Below are 20,008 nucleotides of genomic sequence, written 5' to 3' on the forward strand. Positions count from 1 at the left end.
TAAAAACCAATTCTGAAATTATTGAAGTTATAGGGAACCAACCTACCTTTATTCATCGGGTAGGTAATAATTTCAAAAGAACTTTGGAAGGAAGAGACTATTCCTATAAAATTGGGTACTCACCCATGTGGTAGATGTGCCCAATGTTCTTCTATCAATACTTCCAACAGTATTACTTTGAACAATGGGTTGAACACAGTAGTCAAATTTTGCAGGGGGAATTGTTACACCTCCATGGTGGTGTATTTGGCAACCTGTTGTCACTGCCCATGTTATTACGTGGGCAAAACTGAACGTCATTTAAAAGAAAGGATTTACGAACATAAGAATGACATAAAAATTAAAAAGGAAACAAGTGCCTTATATAAACACACCACCATGTGTCAACCTGTTCCATCTTTCAAATTTGGCATCATAGATATTGTTAACCTGGAAACTAGAGGAGGAGATGCTAAAAATATTTTACTGCAGAAGGAAGTCAGATGGCAGTTAATATTAAAATCTAACATTTTTCCAGGCTTAAATGAATATATAAATATCAAAGCCATTTTAATAGAAAAGGCAAACATACTTTAAAGAGGGTAGATACATTTCTAAACACACCAGATGAAAGAACTATATATAAATTATTAAACTACGTTTATGCTACAATGTATGCAGACCATTTCCTTATATAATAATATTTTTTAAAAAAGTTTTTTCAGGGTGCACTATCATTTTGTTTTGTTTTGTTTGAAGTGTGTGTATATATACATATATAACAAACCAATATGTCTTTGTTTCTTTAAAATTAGAATGCCAGGATTTTAAAAATTTTATTGATTAATTGAATTATTAATGTAAAATTTTCATTGGTTAAGCACTTTTTATAAAATATGTCAGTTTTAGTGGGATTTTATCTGATGAAGTTTGTTTTTATGCAGACGAAAGCGCTCATCATTTGTATTTTACATTAAAGGATTGGACTTCTCAGCAGGTGAACTGTGCTTTGTTACTAGTTTATTCTCCTCAGTTTTGTGGTATTTAAATGTATTGGCCACCCTACTATATTCCATAGTACCAGAATACAAAAGTGACCACCCCTTTCAACCCATCTTGCTGATTTAAAAATAGTAACTCTCCACTAAACCTTAACTTTTTAAACAGGTAAAACTTAAGTTACCTACTTTCACGTCTACCTTCTCTAGTGCACACTGCAGTGTGCATTTTTTTTTCATCTTACTTTTAAGCATCCCTTTGACTAGCACTTTCTCTAATACCTGCTGGAAAGCACTAGGAAGCCTTAAACTGATACAAGCACTCAACTCTCCTTGTTAATAAGGAGAAATTAATAGTAAATACTAAACAGCCTATAATTGCAAAGTACCTTGCTAAGATAAGGGAAAACAGCTCCTGTACTTTACACAAAAAAAAAAAAAAAGCATCAAACCAGGCATGTCCAAGAGTCAGCTTCTGGTGATTTCTCCTGTCCATCTGGTGAATCTGGGCATACTAGGGCAATGCAGCAATTGCCTCATATACACAGACAACCCTCTCCTCCTACCACCCAACACTACAACCTGTGAGAGATGCACTTACATAGCCAAAATGGAAGCAAAGCTCTCTCCACCCAAGATTGTGCTAGACAGTCAAGAGGAGAAGGTTAACACCCACACTACACCTCAAGCAACACATAGCCCTTCTAAACCCACACCACCAACACCCACATATAGCAACACTAAATCCACATATGCAGAGGCCCTTAACTGTAACCTGCCCAAGCAACAAGGACCTCTGAAGCTGAAACGCAAACAAACACCAATCACAACCAAAGTGTCACATAGTTCAAAACACCTGTGTGCCACCCAGCAACAGCCCCTAAGGCAAGACAATGTACCTAACACTTTAGTCATAGGTGACTCTATAGTCCGGCACACTGATGTCCCTCTCACCAGGTTGAACAAGGAGAAAATTACAGTCAGCTGCCTGTCGGGTGCCAGAATCCACCACATAATGCATGCACTCAAGTCACTCCACAACAAGTACAAATATGACTCTGTCATTATCCATGTTGGAGTGAATGACTTGAGACGTACCTCCCTGGACTGCATGAAAAGAGACATGGAAGAGCTCTCAGATCATGTGGCCCAGGCAGGTATGACTCTAGCCCTGAGTAGCATCCTGCCTTCACCCAGAATGATACCACAATATAAGGACAAAATGATTGACTTCAACAATTGGCTAAGCTTCTGGTGTCATTCAAAGGGGATCCAGTATTTGTCTGCCCGGGACGACATGATTGACAGACCACGATGTTTTGCCAGAGATGGTCTGCACCTGTCGCCTCTGGGATTCAGGTTTCTGGCTAAGGCTCTTGCCACCCCTATAGTGCCTTTTTTAGGCAAAGTTCAAAGAACAAAATCACCACCATAACAGGTACAAGCATGCAAAATCTGAAGGTAATGCTACTCAATGCTAGAAGTCTGAACCTCAAAATGCACTCTCTCGAGGCACTCCTAAAAATGGAGAACATCGATATCTGTGCAGTAACTGAGACCTGGTTCAAGGTTCCAGAGAGCACCCCTGCAATACCAGGCTACAACTCTTACCACACTTTTCGGCCACCAAAGCAGGACCAAAACACTAGAGGTGGAAGAGTGTCAGTATTCACCAAGGATATTCACACCACCAGGCTAGTTGCCCAACACAATGCGTCTGAAATTCCCCAGGTGCAACTAACACTAGGTAAGACTGCAATCCAAACTGAAGCTTGCTACAGATCCCCCACCATACCCCAAGATTCTCACTACACCTTTCTAAAGATACTGGAAAATATTAAGATAGAACCAAACACCATAATACTGGGTGATTTTAACTACCCTGCCATTAAAACTGGGAAAGCTACTCATGTACCAACACCTTTGCGCAACGGTTCTTGGAATTCATAAATTCCAACGCCCTGGATCAACTAATCCATAGTCCCACCAGAGGCTCCAATATCCTAGACCTGGTCATTACCAACATGGGAAATCGATGCTCCACACCTATGGTCACCCCCTCGTTAGTCACGTCTGACCATAAGCTAATCACCCTTAACATCCACATCCCAACCCCACCCCCCAGTAAGGAAACCTCCATAAAAAACTTCTCCAAAGCCAACTTCATGCTACTCAAGTCAGAAGTGACAAACTTCATGACACCCATGCAGATGGGAGCTGAAAGTTCAACTGCTGAATCCTACACTAAGGCACATCCACTCATGCATAAATCGTGCCATCCCAAATAGAACCTAGATGCTCTCATCCAAAAAAAAGAAGCCAATCTGGTGGTCCCCTGCCATAAACAAACTTTACAACAAAAGGAAGAAACTGTTGCAGAAAAGAGGAAAATCCCAAGATGCAAAAAACTTCCTTACCAGCCTCAGTAAGAAACTGAGATCCCTCATAAAATCCTCCAAAGCTAGTTACGAAAATAAAATTGCCAAAGATTCCAAAGACAACAACAAGGCATTCTATAACTATGTCAAGAATCTAAATGGCAATGCTCAGATCTGCTCTGAGCTAAAACAGAATGGCATTAAATATACTGATCCCAAGGATATTGCCAATATCCTGGCAGATCGATTCAGTGCCAACTTCACCCCCCTCTCACCCCCTAAATGGCCCATCTCAATACCGGAAGATTGCCAAATTCCGGTAATAGCGGCCACACAGGTAAAAAATGCACTCTCCAAAGCTAAGAATACAGCATCCATGGAACCAGATGACAACCCAGGCTGTGTACTACATGAACTACAATATCAACTGGCACCTCACCTAAGTGCCATGTTTAATCATAGCCTCACCTCAGGTTTCGTGCCCACTGAGTGGCACACAGCTACAGTTATCCCACTCCACAAGGGGGGATCCACCTTGGATCATGGAAACTACCGTCCCATCAGTCTGACAAGCCTTATCTGCAAGGCCATGGAGCGTATTATCATGGAACTTATAAACAAAGACATTGGCAACCTTCAAACACTGGACCCCACCCAGTTTGGGTTCGTGAAGGGCCGATCTTGTCTCCTGAACTTGATTGACTTCTTCGAATCAGTCTCCAGAGCCATGGACAAGGGTAAGGTGGTCCACACAGCCTATCTAGACCTTGCCAAGGCCTTTGACACTATCCCCCACTCTGGAATCATAGATAAACTTACTAAGCTGGACATTAATCCCTACATCACCCAATGAGTTGCTAACTGGCTTACTGATAGAACCCACACTGTAAAAGTAGCCGACTCCAAATCCAGATCCAGACAAGTGACAAGTGGAGTACCTCAGGGTTCAGTCCTGGGACTGCTCTTGTTTGGCATCTACTTCTCTGAAGTACAGGCCGACACTAAGGGACTCTGGATAACAAAGTTTGCAGATGACTGCAAACTGGGAGACATTATTAAATCCCCAAATGATGTGGATACTCTACAAAAGGGCCTTACAGAAACAGATGCTTGGTGCCAGAGCTATGGGCTCAAGCTCAATGCCAAGAAATGTATAGTTATCCCCTTTGGGAGAAAACATGTATCCGTGAATTACCATATAGGTGGCAGTACACTAAACACCGAAAGTTTGATAAGAGACTTAGGGACACAGGTGGACAGTGGTCTCACCTTCGATAACCACATCGCCAAAACAGTCAGGAAATCCTTCTATGTGGCACACCTCATCACTAAGGGCTTTTCATCCAGAAAAAAGGAGGTCATTGTCCCACTGTACTCATCCCTCATTAGACGCATTATAGAATACAATGCTCCATTTGGTATGTACCTCTCAAGACATCTGCAACAACTGGAAAGGCCACAGAAATACCTCACTAAAAGAATCACAGGCCTAAAGCAGATGCCCTACGCTGACCACCTTAAAAAACTCCAGCTATACTCTGTCGCATATTGTCTACTCAGAGGCGATCTTTGCTTACCATACAAGGCCATGTCAAACCCAGAGCTGTTGATCATGCTACACTTAAAGAAATCCCAATCTCTCAGAGCCACATGCTCCAGGGATCTAAACCTTGTCATCACAATAAACAAAACATGCTGGAGGGATAGATTCCTGACCCAGAGACTCCCCAGACTCTGGAATAGATTGCCCATACATGTCAAGCAGAGTGCCTCTTTGGTCCTCTTCAAAAGGAATCTTGACGATTGGATGGGAGAAAGGAAATTCACCCTGGGGATCATGTCAGTCGCCCTGCTAGGCAGGGGTCCAGAGAAGTAAATAGTGTGGGAAGAAATAGCCAGGGAATTGTTATGGCTAGGCTTGTATAGGCCCTAGGGCTGATAGCCTAGTACCAACCTATGAACCTATGAACCTATGAACCTAAAATAAGCATTCTAACTAAAATCAGTATTCTGCCATACAAGTCAGTGGCAGGCATAAGACAACCTGGCCAGTGTGTAATGGTTGCTAAGGAGGGAGGCTCAGTCTGGGACATGTAACTATGCGTTAGCAGGCAATTCTATGCAAATGAGGGAAAGGTTAGTGAATCCCAGTTTTCCCCAGGGTGTGAGGCAGGTCCCAAGAGTGTAAGAGTATAAATAGCTGGGTGCAATACTAGGATATAGGTGACATCGTGGGGGGGTGTCAGGCATACTGTAAGTGGATTGGAGTCCTGTGGCATGGGATTGCTCCTAGCTTAGCACAGCTAAACTAGGGGTGTGTCTAAACCTGCCTAGCACTCTTTACAAAGTGTAAGCAGGTATGCGCACGGTGCACCAGGTTTTACAGGAAGAAAATGGAAGTCAAACCAGGAAATAGCAGCTCTGTGCACATTTGAGCACTCTGTTTGCATGGCACACACATGGGATTAAACAGGGAAGCAATGGGAAGGGAAAGCAGCAGTAGGAAGGTAATCAAGGAGAATTAGCTTAGCTGGCAGGTGAAATGTATCAGAATCAGCCAATTACACAGACAGCAGACCAGCACAGCCCAGAACACTACTATAAACAAAGCAAACACCTTCCCCTCTGGTTTTTCCACACTCTACACCACTGGTGTATACATGTGGGGAAATTTTAACAAACAAACCTACAAAATGAGAAGGGCTTCAGCAGGCAAAATAGAACATCATGTGCAAGAGGCTGAGGGTGGTGAGGATGTGAATGCTACTGAACAACCCACAGTGAGGAGACAGAGAAGAGTGTACAGACCCAGGGTAACCTACCAGGGGCTACATGAGCTGGAGATAGTGGAGCACTATAGGGTGGACAGAGACCTCCTACAGCAAATTGTTGAGCTGTGCCAGCCACACCTGACACACCAAACTGGCCGAGGGGAACCCATCCCAGTGGATACCAAGGTATATGTAGGCCTAGGTATACTAGCCACAAGTACCTCCCAAAGCACAACTGGGGATATCATGGGGATCTCACAGGCATCAGCATCCAGAGTATTCCACCAGTTCCTGGATGCCATGGCAGCACATGCCAGTGAGCATGTATATTTCCTCAACAAACGTGAGGTGTTAACCAGCAATATGCATCTCTTCCACCAAATAGCAGAATACCCTGAGGTAGTGGGTGCTATAGACTGCATGCACATATGCATGAAAGCACCACCTGGTGAGAAGGATAGGGCCTACATCAACCGCAGGGGCTTTCCTCCATCAACTGCCAGGTCGTATGTGATACAGCTGTACCACAGATTTGCCAATGTGGACATCCCCTATGGTCACCTAGTGGGGGATGCTGGGTACCCACTGGAGCCGTGGCTTATGACACCCATCAGAAATGCACACACACCTGAACAACAATGCCATAACGAGGCACATGCACAGGCCAGACATATAATAGAGTGTGTGTTTGGGATGCTTAGGTCACGGTTCATGTGTCTGGACACATCCGGTGGAGCCTTCCAGTATTCACCAGCTACATGTACCCAAATTGTTATAGTATGTGCTGTGCTACACTATATGATCCTAAATAGCATGGGGCAGGGCAACACAGCCCCCCCCCCCACCAATGCCAAGGCCTGTAATGGCACAGAATGACTTGGAGGAGGAACAACCTGAGCCTGCCCCAGTAGGCAGAAGGAGGCATGCCCAGTATACCTTGGCCTTGGCAAAGAGGCAACGCATAGTATATGCACTGACACAATAGAGACCCAGGGAATGACACCTCTCTCTGACTTGCACAGACAGTAAAAGGGATGCCAAACATGACATTACCTGTGCTCAACCATGTATAGGGAGTGTACTATGTGCATCCAACATAGGCAGCCCTCCAGCACCATCCTCAAGTCTGGCACACCCTTAAGGTAAGTCAATCAACCTACCAATTGCCAAATGGAGTAGAATGTGTTGTTACCTGTAGCTATGGTATGGATGTAAGCAAGCAAGGGGAATTGGGTGGCTGAATGATATGGCAGCAGACAGTAGACACCCATAGTGGCACCATGACATCTGTAACACATACTGGAGTCACCATAGTAGCCAGTACTACACAGGGTGACAAAACCCACTGCAGGAAATGGGCTGAGCGACATGTGTGTCCATAAGACCCACATATGCCAGTCAGGAAGGTTCACATACCCAACAGCAGTCTCAGCCAGCAGGACAGGTGTAGACAAACACAAATAACTGCTGTACTATGGCCTCTGAATGAGCCCTATGGGTAACCCCTACCCCAGGCCTATACAGACAGACTACAGCAGGCCAGGCAGTTGGATGTAAGTTGTGAAGGCTAGTAAATCAGAAATGAATATGTAGGTAATTAAAGCTAAGACCTGTAGTACACTGGTATGCCTCTAGCCAGCACAATAGGTAAGACTACAGACTGAAACGGAGTACCTGACATACCAGTACAGTCCTAGCAAATGAGTACAAGTATCAGGTATGCCCCCCCATCCTAGGTACACTTATAGTAACAGTCAAGTGTGCCCCCCCACTCCTGTGTAGAAATGTAGAAACAGTCAGATGTCCCCCTCCCCCGCTATGCAGAAATGTAGCAACAGTCAATGCTAAATGACGGATGGATACCCTGCAGACACAGCATGCTACCTGTTGGTGTACAACACAAAGGTCAGCACCACAATACAAACTAGCTGGACCTGATCCACACATGCAATACAGATGGCCATACTGGGCATGCTCACACTCTTAAACACATGAAGGCCATGTCTGCAAACACCAGTGGACCAGACATATCTAGCAGTCGCAGTTCTTGGTGCAGACACATGTCAGCATTCACCACTCCTGCCTTTCACACACAGTGGATAGGGATACAGACACATATGTAAGGACAACACACTATAATAAGCCAAATGTAGATGTCTGGAAGAGGGTGATCATGACCAGGAGCCATCCAGGCCTGTCCCACCCAGCACACAGCCAAAGGGGCTGCAAACACATGAGGTGCAGATGTCACTCACTGCAGATACTAGCCACCAGTATCTGTTAGCATGACAGACTATGTGGTGCACGTGCCAGCTATGCAACATGACTGTACAAGGAAGTAGTCATCTAGTAGCTGTATACACGTACCTGTGACATATGACCCCATGTATGCCCACATGTGGCATGTCAACCCCTACATGAATGGGTTATGGCCCATGCACACACCACCCCCCGGCCCATAGCATTATTATGACAAGCCTGCTGAGGTCATCCAATGTGAAATACACCTTTGGGAGAGCTGTAGCTTAGTAATCTCCATGGTGCATCCCATAACTGCATACTGCTGTAGTGATAAACTAGTTAGGTAGTAGTTTTAACCCCAGACTTGACAACTGTTTGTGTGTGTGTCTGATGGTGTAGAAAGAAATCCTTTTTAGGCTACTCACATGCCTTACAATTCATATACTCAATTTTGGCAAGGCTGTTGATGTCACTCACCTAGAAATACATCTCTGGGAAAATCATAGCCCAGTAATCTCCGTAGCATGCCCTGTAACTGTGCACTGCTGTAGTGTGATAAAGTAGTTAGGTAGGTATTCTAACCCTGGACCTGGAAACTGTGTGTGTGTGTGTGTGTGTGTGTGTGTGTGTGTGTGTGTGTGTGTGTGTGTGTGTGTGTGTGTGTGTGTGTGTGTGTGTGTGTGTGTGTGTGTGTGTGTGTGTGTGTGTGTGTGTGTGTGTGTGTGTGTGTGTGTGCCTGCCTGAGTAGAGAGCAATGCTTTTTAGGCTACTCACACGCCGTACAATTTATATACTCAAATTTGACAAGGCAGCTGACTTCACTCACCTAGAAATACACCTCTGGAAAGGTGATAGCCCAGTAATCTCTGTAGCGCATCCTGTAACTGCGTACTGCTGTAATGTAATAAAGTAGTTAGGTAGGTGTGCTAACCCCCAGACTTAGCAATTGTGTGAATGTGTGTCTGACTAAGTAGAGAGCAAAGCTTTTTTAGGCTACTCACACGCCGTACAAATCATATACTCAGCTTTGGCAAGGCCACTGATGTCACTTACCTAGAAATACACCTCTGGGAAAGTGATAACCCAGTAATCTCTGTAGTGCATCCTGTAACTGCCTACCGCTGTAGTGTGAATTAGAACTTTGCTAGGGTTCCATCTCCACCCATGGCAGTTCTGGATGTTTTGTATGTGTTCCAATGTCTGTGTATGGAGCAATGCATTATGGGATACTCACTTGCAGTACATTTCAAATGCCCTACTTTGGAAATCCTGCTGATGTCATTTATTGTGAAATACAACATTGTGGAAAAAGTTTGGTAGTAATACCTGTGGTGCAACCCATAAATGCTCTATGCTGTAGTATGCTATAAGCCTTGGTCAAGGGTTCAATACCTACACATATCAGTTGCAGAAATTCTGTGTGTGTCTCACTGTCTGTGTAGGGAGCAATGCATTTTAGGCTAGTCACTCGCAGTACAGTTGAAATGCTCTTCTTTGATAATCCTGCTGATGTCATTCATTATGAAATACACCTTTGGGAAGGAGATCTCCAGTATTCCCTGTGGTGCATCCTGTAACAGCGCTATGCTATAGTGTGTTCTAGACCTCAGTCAGTGGTTCTCTATCCACACATATCAGTTGTGGGTACTTTGTGTGTGTCCTACTGTCTGTGTAGGGAACAATGCATTTTAGGCTGGTCACTCACAGTACAGTTGAAATGCCTTCTTTGATAATCCTGCTGATGTCATTCATTGTGAAATACACCTTTGTGGAAAAAGTACTTCAGTAATATCTGTGGTGTGTACTATAAGTGCTGTAGTGTAATACACTAGTTAGGTAGAGGTTCAATTCCCAGACATGACAGGGGTGTGTGTGTGTGTTTGTAACCCATATCCTGTATAGAGGTAGTTGTGAGTGTGTGACACATGTGGGCAATGTGGAGGGGGTTTTGCTTATTACTTTTATGGTGGCCCTACTATATATTACAATGTCAACCATACAGGGATAGCAGATGTACATTAGCTGAGAGGCTGGGGTGCAAAGCAATACCCATACATGTGACATCAAGACCAGCCAGTCACAGTTAGCAACCCCACTATTACCCAGAGCACACACTCAACCCATGTGTCATACGCACACATATGCCTAGGCAACAGCCAATATGTGGGTAGTACACTGCATATTGGCCACTGATAGTAACTATGCAGTGATAGCAGTGTGCTACAGAGGGCATGTCACCCTGCCAATCTGTCCAATATGCACGTACATGCAGACAGTGCACCTCCACCATGTTCCCCAATGGACACCTGCACCACCTATGGTGCCTTCACATGTGACTCACAATGGACATACTATGCCTGACAACATGCCCTGTATGGACAAATGGCAATGACATCAGGGAATGCTGTTAACATGCTATCAATGCAGGTGCAGGGTAAACTTGCTGCCCATTACCAGCTCCTGCCACAGGTGGGCAAGACTGGCACATCTTATGATAATCTGTGTTCACAACATGGGCCAGACACCCCAGGTATATTAGCACATGTCAGATTACATGCATGTGAGAGGTGTGCACATCCCAGACACTATCCATGTCATGGACTAAGGAACACATACATGGCAAGTGATGCACAGCATTGGCCACACACAATGTTCACCCAGGTGACTGGATGGGGGATGCAATACTCACCTGTGTGGGCAAATGCAGAAACTACAGGCCTGAGCCACAATGCAGACCATTGTCATGTGGCCTGATGCCAAGGTATACCCATCGCCTACCCTTGTACAGCCTGCTGGCACAGTTGACCACCACACATCCATGCAGACATGCACCCATGCATGTCAGAACTGGCACCATGTGTGTTTGTGTGTGTGTTGTATGGTGCGTATGTCCACATCCACACTTACTACAACCCCCCCAGGGCATACTGAAGCATGCTGTCTGATGACACCTCCTCATACTCTTTACCCATACAATCTCCATATGACCCGTGTGGTGCATGTCATACCTGCACATTGATGTGTTGTGGCAATCCCCACTAGTGATGTGTTGCACTCCTGGCCCTGCCAAGTGTGTCAATGTGTGTGCGTCCTTGTGTGAGTGTGCCTGTGTTGACGCTGGCACCTATTCATGTTGACAGGCACGTGTACGTCACCTACCATATATCTACCGTATTCCTGTTGCAGATATCACTCACCATCACATATATGTTCTGAGTGCTCCACAGCAGGGAACCCATGTGGTGCATCCAATAACTGCATCGAACTGTGATAGCACTACATAGTTGTCAGGGGTTTGATATTCTGTGTTGATAGGTGTGTGACACAAACATACTTCAGTTTTACTCTCCCACCCCTCCCTGACATGTATTTGCCTCTGTCTGCCTCCCCCACCCCATCTCTGGTTGATGTGGCACCCCACACCTGCTTTGCTTAGGCAGCAGCATGTGTAATTTAAGTGATGCTCATGACCAGCTGATGGCCTCTCAAAATATTTGCAGCCCTCCCCTAGCTGATTGAATGTGGAACAGCTGTGGTAACATTCCCATAGCTAAATACATGGAAACACACTCCAATACCTAGGAACATCATGGTGGTGTTGGCCCTTTTCAGTCACTGTGAGCAGAAACTAGATCTGCTGTTTGGCAAACAGCATCTCAGATGGATTGGGGATTTTCCTCTAACAACATACACTGTGGAAATGTGGCAACGAACAGGAGGGGGATGTGCCTGAACTGACTACAGACTGTAAGCGCTGCTATACTGCATTTGGGGTGATGTTGGTTTAACAGTGTTTGTCTGGATATGCCTGTCATACATGTCGCAATACCTGCCATGTCAGTTTCATGTATATGAGGAATCCCCATCTGCAGGGTCATCTGCAGACTGGGCAGTGTTGTGCTGTTGGTGTCATGTGTTAGCCACGGTGCATCTATCTGTGGAATGCAGAAAGTAGTGTGAGGATTGCAGTCTGTAGATGGTGAAGGCCGTGACAGTTACTGATTTCATATCCCTCATAGGACATATGTTGCAACAAACCCTGTTACAATGGCAAATGTATGAGGTTATCACAGCCACATGTCTATACTGGCCCTGTGTATGTGCTGTCAGCCACAGCTCTGTCAACCTGTGTACATATGTCGTGCTTGAAGTGGTGCATATGTGCTGTACACCATAAATAGTATCATCATATCTGATAACAAGCTACTGATATATCAGATTGCTACACATGTCATGTACAGTAGGGGTTATATATAATGACATAACCTGGACATTCTGTGGATATTTGTACAGTACTGAGGTCTGTGTAGTGATGGTGAATGTTGGCAGTGTGTGTATTGTTAATATGTACATTAGCTTGTGTACAGACTGTGGTAGATGTCATTGTTCTAGCTCCCCTTCTATCTGATGTTACATGCTGCCCCACTGTATGTTACCATTTTGCCATACATGTTTGTAGGGCCATACACACACATGTCCCATACCACAGACAGCCATCAGACCAAACCGTGTAGCAGCCCAGTATATGTATGGTCGTTCAGTGAATGGCACATATGAGGATGGTGTAGAACAGATAGTCCATATACTGTAATAATATGCTAGCTTACCATATGTGGCTGTGGCTGTGTTCACATTGGTTGTGGTTATGCACTTTCACACAGGTGTATCTTACCCTGTGTTGTGACATGGCTGTTGAGCCTGCTATATATGCAGGTACATGTGCATTTCCCCATACGAGATGTAGGTCAGTTTTGAGTCAGTCTGCCTGCAGCCTACACAGTGCATTGTTACATGCCTAGCAGCCTAGTGTACTTACCCAGTGAGATGTCATGTGCTGATACTTGCCAGATGTACTACTTCCGGGCCTCCCTTAAAAGTCATGTATGTCAGACAGAGCAGTGGGATGCTGTACAGATGTATGTCAATATCTAGTTGGTAGTATGTGTCCATGGCACCCCTGTACCAGCAGTCATTATATGTCAGGCCAGACAGGAGTGTGTGAATCCAAAACCTATGGTGGCAAATGTATACCAGTCGTTATATGTTACACCCATCTACATGGCTGTCTACATCCATATTGTCAGGCCTGGTACACATGTTGTGCACTAAGGAATTATGTTCAAACCTATGGACTGTACAGGGTGTGTCCAAAGTTTCACATATATTGGCCAATATCTCTGCTGCACTCCACAAGGGCATTACATGCTAGCAGTGAGACATTATAATGATTTCCTTATGATGTCTGTCAGTAGCCAATGGCACACATGTTATAAGCAGATGTTACCTTCCACACACACCATGTCTTTGAAGAAAATTCCAATGACAGTAGCAATAGTCAAGTAATATACCTGCTATACATACCAGACATCCCCTTGCACTCGGACTTTGGGACTATAGGGGCTGGGGTAGGGCTACACTCCAAGTCCAGGACATATGGTGGAAATATATATACATATACTTATCCAGATAGCCATATATATATATATAATTACACGTGTACTACTTCCATTTACCACTGTCATGGCAACCACCCATTATAAAACCCTACAGCATGTGGGTGTGGTCCCTTTACATTTCTTGTGTGATGGACATCCTTCTTGTGTGTGGGCATCAGTGTTACAGACAGTAGGTAGCAATACCTCTTACAGGAGGACCTGCACACTCAAAGCGGCCACATATCCGTAGAAGGATCAGGAACTACAGACAGACTGTGACTAGAGTTGTGTTATGCTTTGCATAGTACTGGTGTTAAAGAGTGTGTGTGTGTACATACTAGTGTACCTTGGAATGCAATCTGTCTGCATAGTTCACTACTGTGGGCCTATCCTCTTGCTGGACAGAGGTATGCCTATCATGTGTTGTCTGTCCACCACACAGGTCCATTGTCAGATATTACACTGGTGGTGTGTGTGTTGCGTGCTGTCAGTACATGGCTACATCCATTTCTGTGTCTAACCTCAATTCTCTGACTAAGGGTATGTTGCAGACTATCCTGTAACACCAGCAACTTGCTTAGTGTATGGCAACAGTGTTCCACATATGTGCTTGTGTTCCATCCTCTGTCCTCCATCTACATACAAAGATTTGCACATATATCATGCCATTGGGGGTTGTTCTGTAGTGGGCTGTGAGTATATCACACTGCCATTACTGCCACTACTCCACTGCTGTTGTATCCCCCACACATACAGTGGGGCTGGGGCCATATATGTGTGGGTGTCACCTACAACATACATGTGTGCCGTTATGCACTCCAGAGGCCAGTGTATGTAACAGTGGTATATGGGCCTGTATTATTGAGTGTAGGTGGGGAGCACCATAAATGACCTAGGCTGTTACAAAATGTGGGGGTATCAGGGGTGAGCTGCTACAAGGTATCTGGATGTACAGTACCATATACTTCACCTATATTGACATTACTTACATGAATTGGGGTACTGCAAGCATACTGCCTCCTGCTATACAGGCTGTTCTGTTTATCGGTGTGCTTGTGATGGTGTCAGTTATGCCTTGTTATGTACCAGTTACAGGCCATTTGATCACAAAACGTCTTTACCTCCTACTGAGTTTGTACAGAGTGTAAATAGAGGCTGCTGAACTACACACCTGCAGTACATACTGTTGATTGTTTGGTATCCTGTGGTCTAGTCTGTCTTCACTATTATACAATTTGATGGGCTTGGCCTGGACAGCAACAGTTGTGAACCTTTCCAGACTACTGTATTAGTGTAACTGTTCCACAGTTGCAGTACTCTTTTTATATAGTTGTCAGTATCTGAACAGCTATATGACATGGCATATAGAACTGTTATAATATACAATTAAAATATTTCTGCAAACCTGTGTGTGGTGTCTTTCCTATGACCTTTCGATGGGTATATGTTGCAGGCAACGATTGACATTTGTATGGGTGGCCCATACAGTGTCCAGTTATTCAGGTGTTAACTGTAGGCATAGTGGATGTTCCATATTGTGTGCACCTTCTACATATGTATCTTACTGTACATATATCTGTGTGTGCATATGTAGTCACATGTGTGTGTGTATATATATATATATATATATATATATATATATATATATATATATATATATATATATATATATATATATATAGATAGATAGATATATACATATGTTTATCTGTATCTGCATATCTGTGTCTGTGTATCTGTATCCTGGGGATGTTGATGGCTTCCACATATTACATGTCCTATGGGAGGTAGACTGTACTTGGTAGTGTATTGCAGGGTGCACATGTTTGGCTGTGGGGGGATGCCTATTCGTACAAGATGTATAGTGTGTGTGTCCTCTCAACCCCATTAATGGTGCTTGTGGACATATGTGCATTTGTTAAACTGCCATCGCTATCTACAGATGTATGGCCATATATACCTATATAGATATACCTATATCTATATAGGTAACATTTCCATAGCCAATTGCATGGAAACGCACTTCAATATCTAGGAACATCATGTTGGTGTTGGGCCTTTTCATTCACTGTGAGCATGAACTAGATCTGTTGTTTGGCAAACAGTGTCACAGGTGCATTGGGGACTTACCTCTGACAACATACACTGTGGAAACAGGCCAACATACAGGCGGGGGATGTGCCTGTCCTGACTACAGACTATAAGTGCTGCTATACTGAAGATGGGGTAATATTGGTTTAACAGGGTGTGTGTGGATATGGCTGTCCTACATGTTTTAATACTTGTCATGTCAGTGCTATGTTTATGAGGAATCCCCTTCTGTAGGGTCATCTGCAGACTGGGCAATGTGTGGTGCCTTGTGTTCCTTGTGTTACTCACAGAGCATCTATCTCTCAACTGCAGAAGGTAGTGGGAGGATTGCAGTCAGTAGATGGTGACAGCCGGGAGAGTTACCAAAGTCATATCCCTCATAGGACATATATTGCATCAAACCCTGTTACAACAGGTAATGTATGAGGTTATCACAGCGACATGTCAATATTGCCACTGTGTTTGTGCCTCCAGCCACAACTCTATCAACCGTTGTACATGTGTCATGCAGTAGGGGGTGCATATGTTCTGTACACCATATTCATTGACAGCATATCTGATAACAAGCCAGTGAGATATCAGACTGCTACACATGTCATGTATAGTAGGGGTTATATTTGAGGACATAACCTGGGCATTCTGTGGTTGTGTGTACAGTGCTGAGGTATGTGTAAGTCTGGTAATTGTCGACAGTGTGTGTATAGTGCATATGTACCTTGGCCTGTGTAGAGACTGTGGTAGATGTCATTGTTCTTGGTCCTGTTCTGTCTGATGTTACATGATGCTCCACTGCATGTCACCCTATCAGCTTAGTCTGTAGGGGCAAACACACACATTTCCCAAACCACAGACAGCCATCAAACCACACTGTGTAGCATCTCAGTTTATGTAGGGTTGTTGTGTGGCCCATATGAGGATGGTGTACATCAGATAGTCCATATACTGTAATAGTACACTAGCTTACCATATGTGGCTGTGGCTGTGTTCACATTGGTTGTGGTTATGCACTTTCACACAGGTGTCTGTTACTCTGTGATGTGACATGCCTGTAGAGCCTGCTATCTATGCAGGTACATGTGTATCTCCACATAGGAGATGTAGCCCAGTGTTGTGTCAGTCTGCCTGTAGCCTGCACTGTGCTTTGTTACATGCCTAGCAGCTTACTGTACTTATCCAGTGAGATGTCATGTCCAGATACTTGCCAGATGTACTGCTGCCTGGCCACCATAACAGTCATGTATGTCAGACAAAGCAGTGGGATGCTGGTCAGATGTATGTCACTAACTAGTGGATAGTACGTGGCCATGGCACCTCTATAGCAGTGGTTATTATGTGTCAGGACAGACAGGGGTGCATGAATGCATATCCTATGGGAGCAAATGTATACCAGTATGTACATGTTATACCCATCTACATGGCTGTTAAAATCAACATTGACAGGCCTAGTCCACATGTCTTGCATGAAGGGGTTCTGTGTATACCCCTCGACTGACCCGAGTGTGTCAGACTGTCCACATATATTGGCCATATTGCAGCTGTAGCCCACAGGGGTATTACTGTGCTAGCAGTGGTACTGTAATATGCTGACCTTAGGATGTCTGTAAGTAGCCAATGATGCACATGTTAACAGCAGATGTGGCCTCCCACACACCATTTCTGTGAAGACAATCCCTGTTACTGTAGCAATAGTCTACACATATACCTGCACTACATACGTGACATCCCCTTGCACTGAGAGGTTGGGACTATTGGGGATGAGGTAGGGCTCCACTCCACATGCAGGACATTTGGTGAACATATATGTATAAATAAGTATACATATATCCATATAGATATGTACACATATAGATATATTGCTTACTGTATGACAACAGTTTTACACATATGTGCCTGTGTTCCAGCCTCTGTCCTCCACCTACATACCAGGCTTTGCACATATGACATACTGTCAGGGGTTGTTATGTAGTGGGCTGTGTGCAAGTCATGCCGTCATTCCTGCCATCACTCCACTGCTGTTGTGTCCCCAACACATACTGGGGGGTTGGGGCCACATATGTGTGGCTTTCACCTACACAATACATGTGTGCCATAATGCACTCCAGAGGTCAGTGTATGTAACAGTGATATATGGCCCAGTATTAGTGAGTGTAAGGGGGGTGCACTATGACTAACCTAGCCTGTTACAACATGTGTGGGTATCTGTGATAAGCTGCCTTAAGGTATCTGGATGTACTTTACCATACAATCCACCTTGGGTAAATGCAGGCCTACTGCCCCCTGCCATACGGGATGTTTTCTTTGTCAGTGTGATTGTGATGGTGTCAGGTATGCCTTGATATGTAACAGATACATCCCATGGTGTCAGCTGGGGTCTGTACCCCCTAGGGATTATGTACAGAGTGTAGATAGAGGCTGCTGACCTATACATCTGCATTACGTACTGTTGATTGTCTGGTATGCTGTGGCCCAGTCTGTCATTACTAATGTACTACTTGAAGGCCTCGGCCTGGACAGCAACATATGTCAACCTTTCCAGCCTTCTGTCTTAGTATAACTGTTTCACAGTTGCATTATATTGTTCATATGGATGTCAGTGTCCAAACAGCTACATGACATGGCATATACAACTGTCATAGTACACAAATAAAGCTTTCACATTCATTTATGCACACCTGTGTGTGGTGTTATGCCCTTTGATATCTCTGTGGGTATATGTTGCAGGCTATGAATGTCATTCGTATGGGTAGCTCATACAGTTTCCGGTTGGTAAGGTGATGACTGTAGGAATACGGGCTGCTCCATATTGTGTGCACGTACTACATATGTATATTACTGTACAACTCTGTGTTCTGTGTATGTGTAGTTACAAATATATATATATATTACTTTTTGTTTCTGTGGTGCAAAATACAATAAAACATTTTAACCTTATCTACTTTGACTGAGATGGTGCTCACATTTCAATCAGCAGTTTCCAGCAAACTTACATGTGTTGAGGTTTTCAGGGTTTGAATTTAGATGAACTTTGAAGACTTAGTTAACCATTTGCAGAAAAGTAATCTAAAGCAGGAATTCTAGAGGTATATGTAATCCCAGCTTTTGTGCTCAAGGCCAGTTACTGTGAAGTTCTTGATCTGGATTTCTTTACAACTCAGATACGAAACTTGTTTCAAAATACCTATAAAGTTCCAATAAATTATTTTCTTTCAAACTGTGGATTATAGATTTTTTTTAGCATGACCCACTTCCTAAATTCATAAAAAATGTGTTCAGTTATATAAAACCATTATCTGCACTATGTTTAGTATTCAGCCATTCTTTGCCTCAATTCATAGACAAGGATCATGTTACTGAAGAGGGTTGCACATAATACTGAATGGTGCACTGACACCCATAGTAAACATTGATGTACTCTATCCACTGGTACTTCATATGGGCAGTCACTGTTTTACATTGACAGAACTACTCAGTAAAGCAGGGAACAGCTATTTAGTAAGATATAATATATCTTATTAAGTAATAACTAAGTCACTCTTCCCTTTCGTGCTGTGCTCTACCATTATGCCAAGTAGTGAGTCGTAAACATTTGTCATTTTCTAAGCATGATGGCTGTGCTACAGTCATTATCATATTACTGTTATCATCATCATCATCATCATCATCATCATCATCGGAGGGAGTTCTGCACTATCTTTGTTTAAGGATAAGCATAGAAATAGATGTTGTAGCAGGGTTAGTTGAACCAGAGGAAACAACATGACTGATGAAGTTGGGTTACTTACACCACAGGGAACAATGAGATTGATGAAGCAGGGTTTGTTCCACCATGAGGAACTCTCTGTTGGGGTTTTTCCTGCTGTACAGTGGATTTTTTTTTTATTTGATTTTATAGATGACCACACATCAAATTAAGGAAGGATGATTGCTGCAGTCATAAGCAGTGCACTATCTTCAGGTAGGTAGTGATACTCATGTATGTTACTCTGTTGGGACCAGCCCGTGTACACCCATAGTGTGTGTGTGTGTGTGTCTGAAACATTTATGATCCTTAAGGGTCATTGGCATTTGTACTCAATGCAGACATATCTATGACTACACAGTAGTGGAAAGATCGT

Source organism: Protopterus annectens, chromosome 5.part0 (genome assembly GCF_019279795.1).
Source record: "Protopterus annectens isolate FY-2018-M chromosome 5.part0, PAN1.0, whole genome shotgun sequence".
NCBI classification, from domain to species: domain Eukaryota; kingdom Metazoa; phylum Chordata; order Ceratodontiformes; family Protopteridae; genus Protopterus; species Protopterus annectens.